Source organism: Neoarius graeffei, chromosome 1, assembly GCF_027579695.1.
Source record: "Neoarius graeffei isolate fNeoGra1 chromosome 1, fNeoGra1.pri, whole genome shotgun sequence".
Taxonomy (NCBI): domain Eukaryota; kingdom Metazoa; phylum Chordata; class Actinopteri; order Siluriformes; family Ariidae; genus Neoarius; species Neoarius graeffei.
The window spans coordinates 71644649-71661534 of NC_083569.1; the positions used below are offsets into that span (position 1 = coordinate 71644649).

General features: G+C 40.4%; 3 non-coding genes across 3 annotated transcripts; 2 read left to right on the top strand and 1 right to left on the bottom strand.

Annotated features, from left to right (window-relative positions):
• The first annotated feature begins 7086 nt into the window (after positions 1 to 7086).
• Positions 7087 to 7249, top strand: LOC132898606 (U1 spliceosomal RNA). The gene has a single exon (XR_009656560.1). It is a non-coding gene; the product is annotated as a U1 spliceosomal RNA (small nuclear RNA).
• A 5644-nt stretch (positions 7250 to 12893) lies between these two features.
• LOC132895595 (U1 spliceosomal RNA) lies at positions 12894 to 13056 on the bottom strand. Its single transcript, XR_009655783.1, has one exon. It is a non-coding gene; the product is annotated as a U1 spliceosomal RNA (small nuclear RNA).
• Positions 13057 to 13850: 794 nt separating this feature from the next.
• On the top strand, positions 13851 to 14011 carry LOC132899207 (U1 spliceosomal RNA). Its single transcript, XR_009656665.1, has one exon. It is a non-coding gene; the product is annotated as a U1 spliceosomal RNA (small nuclear RNA).
• The last annotated feature ends 2875 nt before the right edge of the window (positions 14012 to 16886 follow it).

The following is a 16886-nucleotide window of genomic DNA, read 5'->3' on the forward strand; positions in this document are numbered from 1 at the left end:
ACAACGATATGATTGACATGGTACAATATGGCCAAACCAGTCAATTTTCTTACCATAACACTGAAATAACAATCACTTTTAATGTGAATAAACTTCCATGGAAAAGGGATAAAAGGGACAGATGCGTATTTTTCTAAACACCCATCTAACACACAGTGTGAGAAAATCTGAGTGATTGAGTGAGCCAGACTTACTCACTTACACAAGTTCTAGTGTTTGACTACATAAAGTTATATATTTGTTTGTGTATTTAACCCCCAAATTAGCACTCTTTAAGTATGTGATGTATGCTTATAGCCAGGCAAAGCATATTTAATGTGTAACTTCATAGAAGTGGTGCATTAATGTTACTCTGTCTCCACTCTGGAGACTGCTGACTCTAGCTCTCTCACCCAGGAGAGGGAGCGCGGCGTGTATCGCTTACGTCAGAGTTGACGTAACATATACACATTAGCTACATACTGTAGCTTTACGTCACCTGTCTCGTCATTTTTTTTGGGGGGGGGGGGCTTTTTTCACCTTTTTATTGGATAGGACAGTGTAGAGACAGGAAATGAGCGGGAGAGAGAGACGGGGACGGATCGGGAAATAACCTCGGGTCAGAATCGAACCCGGATCCTCGGATTTATGGCATGGCGCCTTATCCACCTGAGCCATGGCCGTAACTACCATTGAGGACACCGAGGTCATGTCCTCGGTATTTTTTTTCAGAAATTTCAAATTGGTCTACGCTGAATTTGAGCAGTGATTAATGTAAAATGCAGCGTCCACATCCACATGTCATCTTCCCCCCAGTAAAATTCACATTTGTCTAATGTCATCTGAAATCTCTCAGCCTCTATCTCTATCGTTGCCGTGTCTAACGCAGCGTCACGCGACGTAGCCTATACTAGTGTCAGCCAGGGAAGTTGGGTTTTGGATAAAACAGGCAGGGTGTAGTCTACGCTCTATCACATATGCCTACCTAACCTAACGTAGGCTAATAGTCACATCGCATTATAGAGCTTTACCCGAGTGCAAAATGAAAACGTTGCAACAAACTAAATTAAGGTTTGGACAGCCAACAGAAGAGCAGGGAAAGAGAAGGAGGGAAGGTGAGAAAATATTGTCAGTGCAGTGGCAGACCGTTCAGCGGTGTCATGCCAACTTTCCAAGGGGAAACATTTCATTGTCATTGCCTATTACATTTTAGTTAGCATTTCGAGAAACATTCAAAACTACGTTGTCACAGGCAGCCCTGTGCAGGGCTGAGTAAACGGGCTTGTTCGAGTAACTCTCTCTCTCTTTCTCTCATAACTCTCTCTCACTCACTCACTCACTCACTCACTCACTCACACACACACACAGACACACACACATACACAAATAATACACTCTCACACACTCTCTCTAATACATGGTCTTCACACAGAACTAATAGCTCTACATTCTAATGTAATTTAAGATAATGAAATGTAAATAATGCCAATACTTCAGGTAGCTGAGCAATACACTCAGTTCAGTTTTGACTTTTATGCCAGACAAAACTCCACAGTTATGATGGCACAGTTTTAGAATTGTTAAAGTAAATGTGTTGTGAGCCAAACTTACATTACAGGCAATGGTGAGAACACTCTGTTTCAGAGAATGCATGCAAATGGATCTCAATTCAAGACAGCCAGATAGACTGATGCCTTTACATTACTGCTCAGAATGTCTCTCCACATACAGACACCCACAAATAACACACAAACTCTCTCTCTCTCTCTCTCTCTCTCTCTCTCTCTCTCTCTCTCTCTCACACTCACTATTATTATAAGGTGTAATACTAAAGCTTACAATTCAGCATTTCACACCCTTTCTGTCATGTGTATGCTGCAATGTAAATAATGCCAATACTTTAGGTATCTGGTACTTTAGGTATGTATACTCCATTCAAGAGTTCACTACCTTTCTACTTTTATGTCAGATAAAACACCACCGTTATGGTGCCACAGTTTTAGAATTGTTAAAATAAATGTGTCCACCACCAAATCTATCCTTATTTATTTCTTTAAGTGGGCGGCACGGTGGTGTAGTGGTTAGCGCTGTCGCCTCACAACAAGAAGGTCCGGGTTTGAGCCCCGTGGCCGGCGAGGGCCTTTCTGTGCGGAGTTTGCATGTTCTCCCCGTGTCCGCGTGGGTTTCCTCCGGGTGCTCCAGTTTCCCCCACAGTCCAAAGACATGCAGGTTAGGTTAACTGGTGATTCTAAAATTGACCGTAGGTGTGAATGTGAGTGTGAATGGTTGTCTGTGTCTATGTGTCAGCCCTGTGATGACCTGGTGACTTGTCCAGGGTGTACCCCGCCTTTCGCCCATAGTCAGCTGGGATAGGCTCCAGCTTGCCTGCGACCTTGTAGAAGGATAAAGCTGCTAGAGATAATGAGATGAGATGAGATTTATTTAAGTTGTGCCGGGGGGCTTCGGTGCTGTCAGCCATGTTTGACCTCGGTATTTGAAAAATCCTGGCTACGGCCCTGACCTGAGCCACGATGCTCCCTGGCTTGTCATTTTTATCACATGAAAAAACGTAATGTAGGAATAAGACACATGTCCTGACCCCCTCACTCTCACACAAAGTTAACACTACATTAGCTAACTTAATGTTACATTCCAGGGTCTGGAAAAGGGGGCGGGAGGGGTGACAGCCGTTAACCAGACCCTCCGGGATTTCGCGACGTTGCGATTTGCAACTTCAACGCAACTTCAACCAATCCCCGCAAATTCAGGGCGGTGTTGCAATTATATCCAATCACAGCAACTTTCCCGCAAATTTGACCAATCGTTGGCGTCATCTTGAGGTGACGTTGACAAACTACCTTACTTCCAGTGTTGCCAGATTGGGTGGTTTCAAGTGCATTCTGGCGGGTTTTCAACTTATTTTGGGCTGGAAAATGTCAGCAGTATCTGGCAACACTGCTTACTTCCGTGTTTCCGTTCAAGAGAAGCAGCATGTGTGAGTCAGTGTTTATGTAGGCTTAAAGGTCCCATGGCATGAAATTTTCACTTTCTGAGGTTTTTTAACGTTAAAATGAGTTCCTCTGACCTTCTTAAGTCACCCCAGTGGCTAGAAATTTTATAATGTGTAAACCAAACTATGCCCAACATTTGAGAATGGCGCGTCAAAACGGCACATTGATAAGTTCTTCCCTTTACTACGTCAGCAAGGGAGATGATCCCCACGCCCCCCCCCCCCCGGATTCCCACCCACTGTATGGATTGCCCCGCCCAGTTGTAGTGAGGAGACCATAGAGGACACAACAACATGGCATCACCTAAGCGAGCGAAACATGGAAATTGCGCTGTACATGGATGTGACAACACAGAAAGGAGTCTGTTTTTACTGCCGATGGGAGAGCCCCTGAAGACGCAGTGGCTTAATTTTATTTACTTCAATAATACGCCGTCGAGTCTACCTAAGATGGTGTATGTTTGTCGGAAGCATTTTCCTGAGGAATGTTTCCACAACTTGGGACAGTACAGGGCAGGTTTTGCACATCAACTGTCACTGAAGCCTGGGTCCGTACCAAGCATCCCTGCCGCATCAGCCACAAACAGCGAACAAGTAAGTGTATAACTGGTTGTTTTGCCGTGTTTTAAAATCGGTGCGTTAGCCTAGCAATGGCTACATTAGCTGTGCAGCTAACCGCTTCCTGCAGTTAGCCAGGTACTCTGCGCTACAAAACTAAAGAGCATGCAGCATGCTCTGTTAAACTGAGTTTAGTCTGGAAATTGACTGTAACTTATGAGCTTATGTTTGACTATTGCTCCGCAATGCATGTCTTCTGTTGGATAAGCGATATGTTGCTGTAGTTGCTGCTTCTGTCCTCTTTGGTTATGGAGTGCATGTTCAAGCCTAGGGTATTATACGTTCGTAAACTACCACTCCGAACACTCTCACTCTCTGTTCTCTGTGTCACGTTGAGTTTACGAAAGGAGTCCGAGGGAGAATGGGGTTTTGTCTTAGCAGCGTGGCTACAGGCGCTGATAGCAGCGAGTATGTGTGTGCGCAGCTTGGTCAAGCCCCTCCCCCCATGGCCCGCCCTCTACCCTTCACCGCCTCCTGCTTCTCATTAGCAAAACGACGCACTGGGAAAAGCTCTGAAATGGGGCTTTCTACCAGGAGGCTATATTTACGTGCTGAGGGTTCATTTCGAGAAAGGCTGCGGATATAACATCCGGAAGCCTCCACGAGCCCGTTTAAAGCATCAACAAACCACCATGCCATGGGACGTTTAAATTCTGCTACTGAAAGTGTGTTGTGTTTGCAGTGAAGGACTGTGTGCACTTTACATTATTTTTTTTTTTACTTAATGCAACAAATTAATGGATGCCAACATTTTTGCCAAAATGGTATTTTATTTTCCATTGTTTAGGCAGCTTCAACATCATACTGTGAGATTCTGTTCAAATTGTTGTTGTTTTTTTCTATGAAGCCTGAGCCATTTATTTTATTAGTTTATAATTATTGTTTAATTTAGTCTTCAGGAGAGACTGCCTGCACACAGTACTAGATTAATAGTTTTTTTTTCTTACATGAAAGCTGAGGCATTTATATTATATTATAAGGTAACTTCATGTTGTGCTGTGAGGTTCTCTGCACTTTAACTTTTGAACCAACAGGTGCATTTGGATAAGTAAAGCCTATTTTTCTGCATTTTTGTAGTCCTGGTAATCTTTTATATTGATAAAGTTGTTTATAGGACCATTTCTCAGTGTCTTTGTTTTTTTAATCAATAGTTTTTCAGTTATAATTTAATATTTAACATATCACTCAATTTTAATCACAAAAAGAGAAAATCGCAACAATTTCTCGCAACTTTCACTTCCTCCCGCAATGTAATCGCAACAAAAACCTAAAAAACACCGCAACTTTCATCGCAACTTTTTGGAAAAAAACCCCCGCAACATCAGACATTTTAGCCCGCAACAATGACAAAAAAGGCCCGCGGAATCCTGGGGGTACTAATTAACGGTGACAACAATTTCAAATGATAAATGAGTATTGGTTGTACTGGAAGTAAAACGATTTACGCAAAATCACAGCAATGATATTAACTAGGAAATCCAAAAAATGCACAGGCAATTTATTGATATCCCACAGTTGTGGTCTTGACCGGTCTTGAAATAAAATCCCGAGACCGAGACAAGACCGAGTAAAAATGCAGTCGATACCGAGACGAGATCTTCAAAAAGTGCTCTCGAGACCAAGGCCGATCTCGAGTACTTCAACACTAATAAAAACTATCCCTGAAACGTGATGTGCTTGTTGGGATACTCTGCAAACGCCTCCCTGATAGGAGGTGGGAGAAGAAATTGTGTGTGGGATAACTAGAATCCCGCATAATACTTAGTGCTTTCTTAGTACTGCGTTTCCAGTATATATTTTGGAGCGGTTCAAGTGGAACCCCAATAATTCTAGAGCAGGCCTGGGCATTTTCGGGCATTTTTTGGGTCATTCTGACCGGCCCGCGTAAGGTTAATTAGAAATTACAAAATAAACGTATTTTCTAATTTTACCTCATGCATGGACTGAATAGCGATTCGTACAACCGGTTTCTTCTTTTTTTCTTTTCTGAATGTGCAGTGCTTTTATTTTGAAGTTGTGTTCAACAAAAACGCAATGCGCGCGACATGAACATGACATGAAATCCCACGAAACCTAATCCCGCGATAACTACTTCCGTAATTTGTCCAGACCAACCACAAACTTGCACGTCATCCTTCAAACGGTCCAGCCAATCCCATCGTGTGACGTCACCAGCAGGCGCCGGAGCCCGAGCCGATCTGTAGATCTGATACCTACACCGAATCGACTGATGATCATCTGTCAGCTGTGCTTCGCATCTCCACCTCAGACATTCAACCTGACTCTGATGCACTCGTTAACCAACAGAGACTAGATTTCTCTCACTGAACAAATAAAAAACTGAAAAGCACCAAATGATGTGATTAGACTACAAATGTGGGCATCATTATTATAATATGATGTATCTTGCTTGATGTTTGGAGTAGAAAGACAATATTGTGATGTCTTTATTGTGTTTTGGGGTGAATGTGACTGAAAAAAAAAATGGTACAAACGTTCACATTTTGTTAACCATTGTTTTGGGAAATTTGATTGAATAAATGACATTTTTTGTAAGGCAACCTCGTTTTTTCCATACTCTTAGCAGCTTGTAAAAACAATGTTATTTATTGCTTTATATAAAGAAATACAATTAATATTATGCAGAATTTAGTTCAGCCTTTTGGTCCGGCCCTCCACAAAATTTTCTATTTCTCATGTGGCCCCATGGAAAAAATAATTGCCCACCCCTGGTCTAGAGGCAGTTTTCACCACCCCTGCTAGAAGATTAAGATCGTGTGAAGTAGCCCTGCCAAATCACACTACAATGTTGCCTGTCAATATACTCTCAATAGTACAACGGTGAAAGTTCTGTAGAATCTTGAAGGGTATACCATATTTCTTGAGACACCTCAGGAACCTCAGTTTTTTCAGAGGCGGACCAATTCACCTCAAATGGCTTGATTTCAACTGAATTTTTCTGATATTGCGCAAGGTAAAAAAAAATTGCACAAAATGCAAAATGTGACAGATATTTGACTGAAGTTTAATATAAAATAGGAGAATTACATTGATCTTGCTCCTGAATTTACCCGTGATATGCACTTTAACGTGTTGATGAGAGAACTGAGTGAAGGATCAGGCTTCTCCTGGATTAACTCTTCTGAACAGAGTCAAGTCAGACTGAACAACTACTTCCGGCAAAGCGTCACTGTCCTTACATGGTCAGGAGCAGTGCATCATGGGAAATGTTATCCTCATTTTTGTTTTGCAAGATCATGCCAAATGTTATATTGGCTCTCGAAGTAGAATGTGGAAAAGATGAGACTTTGTTTTAGCTATTGTGAACTGAGTGATCAAGTTGGAGTGAAGAACTACTTCCGCAAAGCGTGGCTCTCCTAATATGGTCAGGAGCAGTGCATCATGGGAAATGTTATCCTCACCATGATGGTGAAGAGTGTGTGTGGTGGTGACGGCGCTCCGCAGTGGGTTGTGAACTCATACTTACCTGGCAGGGGAGATACCATGATCAAGAAGGTGGTTCACCCAGGGCGAGGCTCAGCCATTGCACTCCGGCTGTCTGACCCCTGCGAATTCCCCAAATGTGGGAATCTCGACTGCATAATTTGTCGTAGTGGGGGACTGCGTTCGCGCTCTCCCCTGATTTCACTGCACAAAAACAGATAACAGTCTTTCTTGTTTGCTTTTCGAACAATCTGTAGTTTGTTAGTTGTATTAATGAGCATACTACATGAGTTTTTTTTTTTCTTTGATTACTAGCTAAGGTTTTATGAGTTGCTGTTAATTATAGCTTAAGAAACGCACTAAAATATAACAGTCATAAGTAAGTTGTATGTTAATAATTACATAATGAGACTTTGGGGTCTGAGGGTATTTTCTGTCATTCCTATGGTTTTGACATGTTCTGTCAATTTCAACAAATCTAAGTAATATTTTTAAAATCTCATACTTTTTTTTTTAATACTCAGCATAAGATAATGGAGTTTTTTATAGGTTATCTATTTAGGTTGCATACTCATTTAACACTTTTGAAGACTATCTATTAACATTAGGCTTTTCGTGTTGTTATTCCTTTATCCACATTAAATTTGGGTTTTATTCATAATTTTCTGTTTACTTATAGTATTATCCTTGATTATTTCACACTGCCGTTAAACTCATAATAATTGAGTTAAAAACATGGGTGGAGGGAAGTAACTTCCTTTAAGTTTCCTGTAAGAAGCTGTTTAACATTTATGGGAGAAAGTCTTTGTCAGACCTTTATAACAAAACTTTAGAGAAGAACAGAGGCAGTCATTCACATCTCTTATAATGAAAGTGATTATATTCAATCCACATCACACCACTCTGTTCATGTTTTTTCTTACTACAACCTGTCCTTTGGTGGCTCAGAGACTTTATAACAGGAGATACTTTTCCATACTTGAAAACCCCCTGAGAATGAAGAACAGTAGATCAGATTGTGCAACACAACCTGATCTACTGTTCTTCACACAGACAGACACACACACACATGCTACCGTAGCTATTGAACTTTTGTGTTTAATAATCAGGCTGGTCCTTTTTCTCTTTAGCTCAGAGGACACAACATCCATGATTTCCAGAAACAATTCAAAATGTGGATTCGTCAGACCACACCATACTTTTCCACTGCTTTAAAATGTGTAAAAAAGAGGTTTTAAAAAGCGCAGATGTGTAAAATGTGTAAAAAAAAAAAAAAAAAGAGGTTTTAAAAAGTAGATGTTTAAAATGTGTAAAACAAGATGTTTTAAAAAAGCACAGATGTTTAAAATGTGTAAAAAAGAGGTTTTAAAAAGCACAGATGTTTAAAATGTGTAAAACATCTTTTTTACACATTTTAAACATCTGCTTTTTAAAACCTCTTTTTTATACATTTTAAACATCTGTGCTTTTTAAAACCTCTTTTTTACACATTTTAAACATCTGTGCTTTTTTAAAACATCTTTTTTTTTTACACATTTTAAACATCTGTGCTTTTTTTTAAACATCTTATTTTACACATTTTAAACATCTCATAGCATCGTTAGCTAGCACCTCTTGGCAGACAACAAACTGTGGCAGTGGAGCATATTCAGATCCAGTCCATGAAAATCCAAACTTTAAATAATTGTGGTCATACTTCCTTCTTTTTTTGCTTGGCCCAGACTCTGTCTCCTCACTCACTGTAGCTTTAGGTACTAAAAATCGATCCATTTTGTCTCTGGCAAAGGCTAGCTGAAGTTCGCTAAATGTCCGCAATGGAGCACTTGCATGTGACGTCACATCCGATCCAGATTGTAAACAGACGCCACCTTGTCGGTCAAACGCCATATTTCCGCCTTCTGCTTCTACTTCTACCTTTTCTTCTGGAAAACCCTACTATATACAATTCTACTACAACGTCAACTCCACTGAAAATCAATAAAACATAAGACGAGTGGAATCCTGTGTCCGAGTCCTTCCCTTTCAAGTGTGGGAAACCCATGATGCTCATATACACTTGACAGTAGGCTGCCACGGGACCCTGACAGGCGTGCAAAATGGATTGCTGCTATCAGGTATGCCATATATACAGTAATAGTGATAGACTACTGATACTTGATCTAACTGATAATATAAAATATTCAACCATAATAGTGGATATGGCGGCGCATGATGGGGATGCTGCGACTACAAGCTCTCCCTACCTGTGCACGTTTTGTTCGTCTATACCGGACTTCAATATTCACTACAACCGTATGGACTTACTGGACATTGGTTTCCAGCAGAAAATGACGGTTTGTAGCGATTTCCATCGCATGCACAACATTCCGGACGAGATAGCGAGACCAGCGGGGTCTCAATACTTAAGTGACTTACCCGTCCAATGAGGATTGTTATTTTCTTGTTTACAAGATGCCACATCTGAGGGGGGCTGACAAATCCTGAATTTCTGTAAAGATAACTGTCCAGAGATTTATAAGCACGCAGTGCTTCACCACTGAACAGCGAGGGAAAGTTAATGAGGTAATTATACACATCTGGGTATTCCGCTGGCAGTTCAATATCCACTGACACGGTTGTGAAAACTACGTCCGGTAATCGATAAGGGTCACCAATCTGTAGGTCGCTTATTTTAGACATATATCTAGTTATCTGTTCATTAGAAAAATGAGCCGTGTAGTCCGTCGGTTGAAATTGATCCATTTTGTACACGAGTGCAGCAGTATTCAGCTGTGTTTTTTACCGACAAGATGGCGGCTGTTTACATTCCGGTCACTGATTTCATAAAACCCAAAGAAAATTAAAAACTTGTGCACCAAATTCTAGTGTTTTTTTTTAATTAAAGATGTACAGTATGCTATACAATCATTCTGCCACAGAAAAAGAACAAAGAAATCACTGAAAACCCAAATATTGGCATGACCTTCATGTCACTGTATGTAAACTTCTGACTGCAACTATAGCTCTTGGCCATCTTCAGCCTCTGTGTTCCAGCAACCACAACAAGATCAACCCTTTTTGTATGGCAGTAGGAGGTTTTGCCCCAGTGTGTCCTGTACAACTTGTTGAACTGCTGTGGCTACTCATCATGCTCTTCCACTGTGTTCCAGGCTTCAAGAACCCTGTTGCTCTGCTCAGTACTAAATGACAGTTTGTCCTCGGTCTGGCCAATCTCCATCAGCCCAGAGCAGAACACTTCCAGCTTTTGAAAGCCAGGAAGAAGGTTTGGACTGCAGGCGTCCTCCTTTAAAAAAAAAAAAAAAAAAGCCATCCGAATATAGTAAATTCAAATGCATACATTGTCTTTTTTGCAGTAACCATTGCACTGTTTTTCATTCTAGCAGACACACAGCTACTCCCAAAGGCTAGAGGGTGAACAGTGGAAGTTTCTTCACTGGCAAGTGTGATATGGAGCAAACAGCATCCTGCACATGGTCATGTGCCTCCACATTGCTATGGTATGCCTCATCATCTGGCTTCCCAGGCTGAACCACCACCACCTCCTCCTTTCCATAGTTGAGTGTCTTGAAAAGAAAAGGGCCCAGATTCACCCATGCTCTGGCTGAACAGTTAGATTAACCTGAGTGGCTCTTTGGAAGGGATATTAGTAGGGGCATGGAATTTCTCCACAGTCTCTCTGAACAGCTACTGACCGTGGGTGTTGATGGTTGATCTTGTGGTGCTGAGTAGATCTTTGGTTAATCTAACTGTCTACTAAGAACAATGCACAATTTCAAGAAATATAGGATTTTCAACAGTGAAATCCTATCATCAAATGATTTGGAGAAGTCACTGTACAAAAGGGATAAGGCCAAAAATGCCCATGATCCCTCAGGGAGTACTGCATTAAAAACTGACATGATTGTATAAAGGACATTACTACACGGGCTTGGAAAAACTTCTGAAAACTGTTGTCTGTAAACAGTTCATTGCTACATCTACCATGGAAAGTGAAAGCCATACATCAGCAAAGGCTGCTGAATTCTTTGGGCTCAAGTGCATCTGAAATGGACTGATGCAAAGTCAAGTCAAGTTTATTTGTATAGCGCTTTTAACAATAAACATTGTCGCAAAGCAGCTTTACAGAATTTGAGCGACTTAAAATATGAGCTAATTTTATCCCTAATCTATCCCCAATGAGCAAGCCTGTGGCGACCGTGGCAAGGAAAAACTCCCTCAGATGACATGAGGAAGAAACCTCGAGAGGAACCAGACTCAAAAGGGAACCCATCCTCATTTGGGCAACAACAGACAGCATGACTATAACATTAACAGTTTTAACATGAAGTCAGTTTCGTTGATGTTATAAACTCTTCATTGATGGAAACTTGAGTGCAAAACTGTTCATGACAACTGCAGTCCTAAAGTTAGCAAGTCAACTGTAGTCCTCAGCCAGGTTGTTAGGTATGCCCAATGTCACCTGAATAAGTAGGAACAGTATACATATTGCACTGAATACACAGATGTTTAAAATGTGTGAAAAAAAAGAGGTTTTAAAAAGCAGATGTTTAAAATGTGTAAAAAAAGATGTTTTACACATTTTAAACATCTGTGCTTTTTAAAACATCTTTTTTTTACACATTTTAAACATCTGTGCTTTTTAAAACCTCTTTTTTTACACATTTTAAACATCTGTGCTTTTTAAAACTTCTTTTTTACACATTTTAAACATCTGTGCTTTTTAAAACCTCTTTTTTACACATTTTAAACATCTGTGCTTTTTTAAAACATCTTTTTTTACGCATTTTAAACATCTGTGCTTTTTAAAACCTCTTTTTTACACATTTTAAAGCAGTGGAAAAGTATGGTGTGGTCTGACGAATCCACATTTTGAATTGTTTCTGGAAATCATGGATGTTGTGTCCTCTGAGCTAAAGAGAAAAAGGACCAGCCTGATTATTAAACACAAAAGTTCAATAGCTACGGTAGCATGTGTGTGTGTGTCTGTCTGTGTGAAGAACAGTAGATCAGGTTGTGTTGCACAATCTGATCTACTGTTCTTCATTCTCAGGGGGTTTTCAAGTATGGAAAAGTATCTCCTGTTATAAAGTCTCTGAGCCACCAAAGGACAGGTTGTAGTAAGAAAAAACATGAACAGAGTGGTGTGATGTGGATTGAATATAATCACTTTCATTATAAGAGATGTGAATGACTGCCTCTGTTCTTCTCTAAAGTTTTGTTATAAAGGTCTGACAAAGACTTTCTCCCATAAATGTTAAACAGCTTCTTACAGGAAACTTAAAGGAAGTTACTTCCCTCCACCCATGTTTTTAACTCAATTATTATGAGTTTAACGGCAGTGTGAAATAATCAAGGATAATACTATAAGTAAACAGAAAATTATGAATAAAACCCAAATTTAATGTGGATAAAGGAATAACAACACGAAAAGCCTAATGTTAATAGATAGTCTTCAAAAGTGTTAAATGAGTATGCAACCTAAATAGATAACCTATAAAAAACTCCATTATCTTATGCTGAGTATTAAAAAAAAAAGTATGAGATTTTAAAAATATTACTTAGATTTGTTGAAATTGACAGAACATGTCAAAACCATAGGAATGACAGAAAATACCCTCAGACCCCAAAGTCTCATTATGTAATTATTAACATACAACTTACTTATGACTGTTATATTTTAGTGCGTTTCTTAAGCTATAATTAACAGCAACTCATAAAACCTTAGCTAGTAATCAAAGAAAAAAAAAAACTCATGTAGTATGCTCATTAATACAACTAACAAACTACAGATTGTTCGAAAAGCAAACAAGAAAGACTGTTATCTGTTTTTGTACAGTGAAATCAGGGGAGAGCGCGAACGCAGTCCCTCACTACGACAAATTATGCAGTCGAGATTCCCACATTTGGGGAATTCGCAGGGGTCAGACAGCCGGAGTGCAATGGCTGAGCCTCGCCCTGGGTGAACCACCTTCTTGATCATGGTATCTCCCCTGCCAGGTAAGTATGAGTTCACAACCCACTGCGGAGCGCCGTCACCACCACACACACTCTTCACCATCATGGTGAGGATAACATTTCCCATGATGCACTGCTCCTGACCATATTAGGAGAGCCACGCTTTGCGGAAGTAGTTCTTCACTCCAACTTGATCACTCAGTTCACAATAGCTAAAACAAAGTCTCATCTTTTCCACATTCTACTTCGAGAGCCAATATAACATTTGGCATGATCTTGCAAAACAAAAATGAGGATAACATTTCCCATGATGCACTGCTCCTGACCATGTAAGGACAGTGACGCTTTGCCGGAAGTAGTTGTTCAGTCTGACTTGACTCTGTTCAGAAGAGTTAATCCAGGAGAAGCCTGATCCTTCACTCAGTTCTCTCATCAACACGTTAAAGTGCATATCACGGGTAAATTCAGGAGCAAGATCAATGTAATTCTCCTATTTTATATTAAACTTCAGTCAAATATCTGTCACATTTTGCATTTTGTGCAATTTTTTTTTACCTTGCGCAATATCAGAAAAATTCAGTTGAAATCAAGCCATTTGAGGTGAATTGGTCCGCCTCTGAAAAAACTGAGGTTCCTGAGGTGTCTCAAGAAATATAGTAATATAGAAATATACGTTCTATAGATTTTATATAGAGCCCAATGGAAAAGCGTCGCTCTTATTACATAGTCAGGAGCAGTGCATCATAGGAAACATAAGAACGTCATTAAAAGGCCTCCTATTCATTCTTAGCAGTGTGTAGCTCGTGTGTGTATTTGACAGCGCTCTGCAGTCTATTTTCAGCTCATACTTACCTGGCAGGGGAGATACCATGATCAAGAAGGTGGTTCACCCAGGGCGAGGCTCAGCCATTGCACTCCGGCTGTCTGACCCCTGCGAATTCCCCAAATGTGGGAATCTCGACTGCATAATTTGTGGTAGTGGGGGACTGCGTTCGCTCTCCCCTGATTTCACTGTATAATTCTTGAATTTTTCTCTGGGATTAATAAAGTATCTATCTAAAGATAAACGATGGAGTTTTGTTGTATCTTTCTGATATTCTGGGGTTGTTTAGTGGTTATCACTGTTGCCTCATAGCAAGAAGGTTCTGGGTTCAAGCCCAGTAGCTGAGGGGGACCTTTCTGTGTGGAGTTTGCATGTTCTCCCCGTGTCTGTGTGGGTTTTCTCCACAGTCCCAAGACATGCAGGTTAGGCTAATTGGTGGCTCTAAATTGACTGTAGGTGTAAATGGTTGTTTGTCTCCATGTGTCAGCCCTGCAATGATCTGGCGACTTGTCCAGGGTCAGCTGGGATAGGCTCTAGCTTGCCTGCAACCCTGCACAGGATAAAAGTGGTTAGGGATAATAGATGGATGAATTTCTGATGTTCTGTAAGACAGCGGGCTGTAATTAAAAATGAAAACTCTCTGAGAACATGGTGCTGTGATGTGACTTGAATGTAATCACTGACATTAGAGCAGCCATGAATGAGCGGCCTCCGTTTCTGAAGTTTAATTCAACAAGAAAAGGGAAAACTGGGTGTTAAAGTGTTGACACAAAGGAGTTTTTCCAGGTGAATGTTAAATAAAAGTGGTCTTACAGAAAACTATATTTTAAGGATTATAAGCCTCTCTTTTTTTAAATGTTTTTATTTGTTTATAATTGAGTTCAGCAGTGCTGTGGAATAACTCTGAATTATACTCTAAGTACAGAAAAGTGTAATGTTATGAACAGAGACTAAAATTAGTGTGCAAACTCAAAATAATGTGAACAAAAAGCTTAGTTGAAATTGATTAAATGTGCTGCCAGCTCTTGGTAACACCATCTATCCACACACACAATCTCTTTCCATCCCACTTGGGTGGGTCAAACTGAGTCCAAACTTTTTACTAGCACTTTACATCAAAAACATGGTTCCCTCTTATCTGCCTTTTCAGCTATCTGCATTAGATTTTGGCACATATCTCCTGCGGATATTGCAGTCCTACTGTACTGTATTTACATTTGTTAGTTCTAGCTTTATGGAGGCCCTTATGACTGATGGGAGGCTGATTAATGGTAGTTTTAATATTTCACACCATACTGGGTGCCCGTGATCTTCGGACCCTTAGACGGCATTGCATCACATACAGGCATGCTTCTGTATTGGAAATCACAATATGGGCTCAGGAATATTTCCAGAGAACATTATCTGTGAACACAATTCACCGTGCCATCCGCCATTGCCAGCTAAAACTCTATAGTTCAAAGAAGAAACCATATCTAAACATGATCCAGAAGCGCAGACGTCTTCTTTGGGCCAAGGCCCGTTTAAAATGGACTGTGGCAAAGTGGAAAACTGTTCTGTGGTCAGACGAATCAAAATTTGAAGTTCTTTGTGGAAATCAGGGATGCCGTGTCATTCGGACTAAAGAGGAGAAGGACGACCCAAGTTGTTATCAGCGCTCAGTTCAGAAGTCTGCATCTCTGATGGTATGGGGTTGCATTAGTGCGTGTGGCATGGGCAGCTTACACATCTGGAAAGACACCATCAATGCTGAAAGGTATATCCAGGTTCTAGAGCAACATATGCTCCCATACAGACGACGTCTCTTTCAGGGAAGACCTTGCATTTTCCAACATGACAATGCCAAACCACATACTGCATCGATTACAGCATCACGGCTGCGTAGAAGAAGGGTCCGGGTACTGAACTGGCCAGCCTGCAGTCCAGATCTTTCACCCATAGAAAACATTTGGCGCATCATAAAACGGAAGATACGACAAAAAAGACCTAAGACAGTTGAGCAACTAGAATCCTACATTAGACAAGAATGGGTTAACATTCCTATCCCTAAACTTGAGCAACTTGTCTCCTCAGTCCCCAGACGTTTACAGACTGTTGTAAAGAGAAAAGGGGATGTCTCACAGTGGTAAACATGGCCTTGTCCCAACTTTTTTGAGATGTGTTGTCATGAAATTTAAAATCACCTAATTTTTCTCTTTAAATGATACATTTTCTCAGTTTAAACATTTGATATGTCATCTATGTTCTATTCTGAATAAAATATGGAATTTCAAAACTTCCACATTATTGCATTCTGTTTTTATTTACAATTTGTACTTTGTCCCAACTTTTTGGGAATTGGGGTTGTATACTGCCATAATCATTACTACTGTATATTCCCTGGGCAAGTCCAAAGAGTACAACTTATCAATTGTGGTTGTTCGTGCACCAAGCATTGTTAATATAAACACAATCCTTCTCCTTTTCCTTGTAAACAAACCCTTTTTATGATGGCACAGAGAAGCTACCAGCTGGACTCAATCATGATCACTAACAGGAAGTTAAGAGACCTCGGCCTTGGCAAGATAAGAGACATTTTGGAAGTTTCAGCACCTCTGAATTAATAATCTAAGTGAGTGTATGTAAATGTTTGATCCTGTGCTGATTCCATAAAACCCAAAGAAAATTAAAAACTTGTGCACCAAATTCTAGTGTTTTTTTTTAATTAAAGATGTACAGTATGCTATACAATCATTCTGCCACAGAAAAAGAACAAAGAAATCACTGAAAACCCAAATATTGGCATGACCTTCATGTCACTGTATGTAAACTTCTGACTGCAACTATAGCTCTTGGCCATCTTCAGCCTCTGTGTTCCAGCAACCACAAGAAGATCAACCCTTTTTGTATGGCAGTAGGAGGTTTTGCCCCAGTGTGTCCTGTACAACTTGTTGAACTGCTGTGGCTACTCATCATGCTCTTCCACTGTGTTCCAGGCTTCAAGAACCCTGTTGCTCTGCTCAGTACTAAATGACAGCTTGTCCTCGGTCTGGCCAATCTCCATCAGCCCAGAGCAGA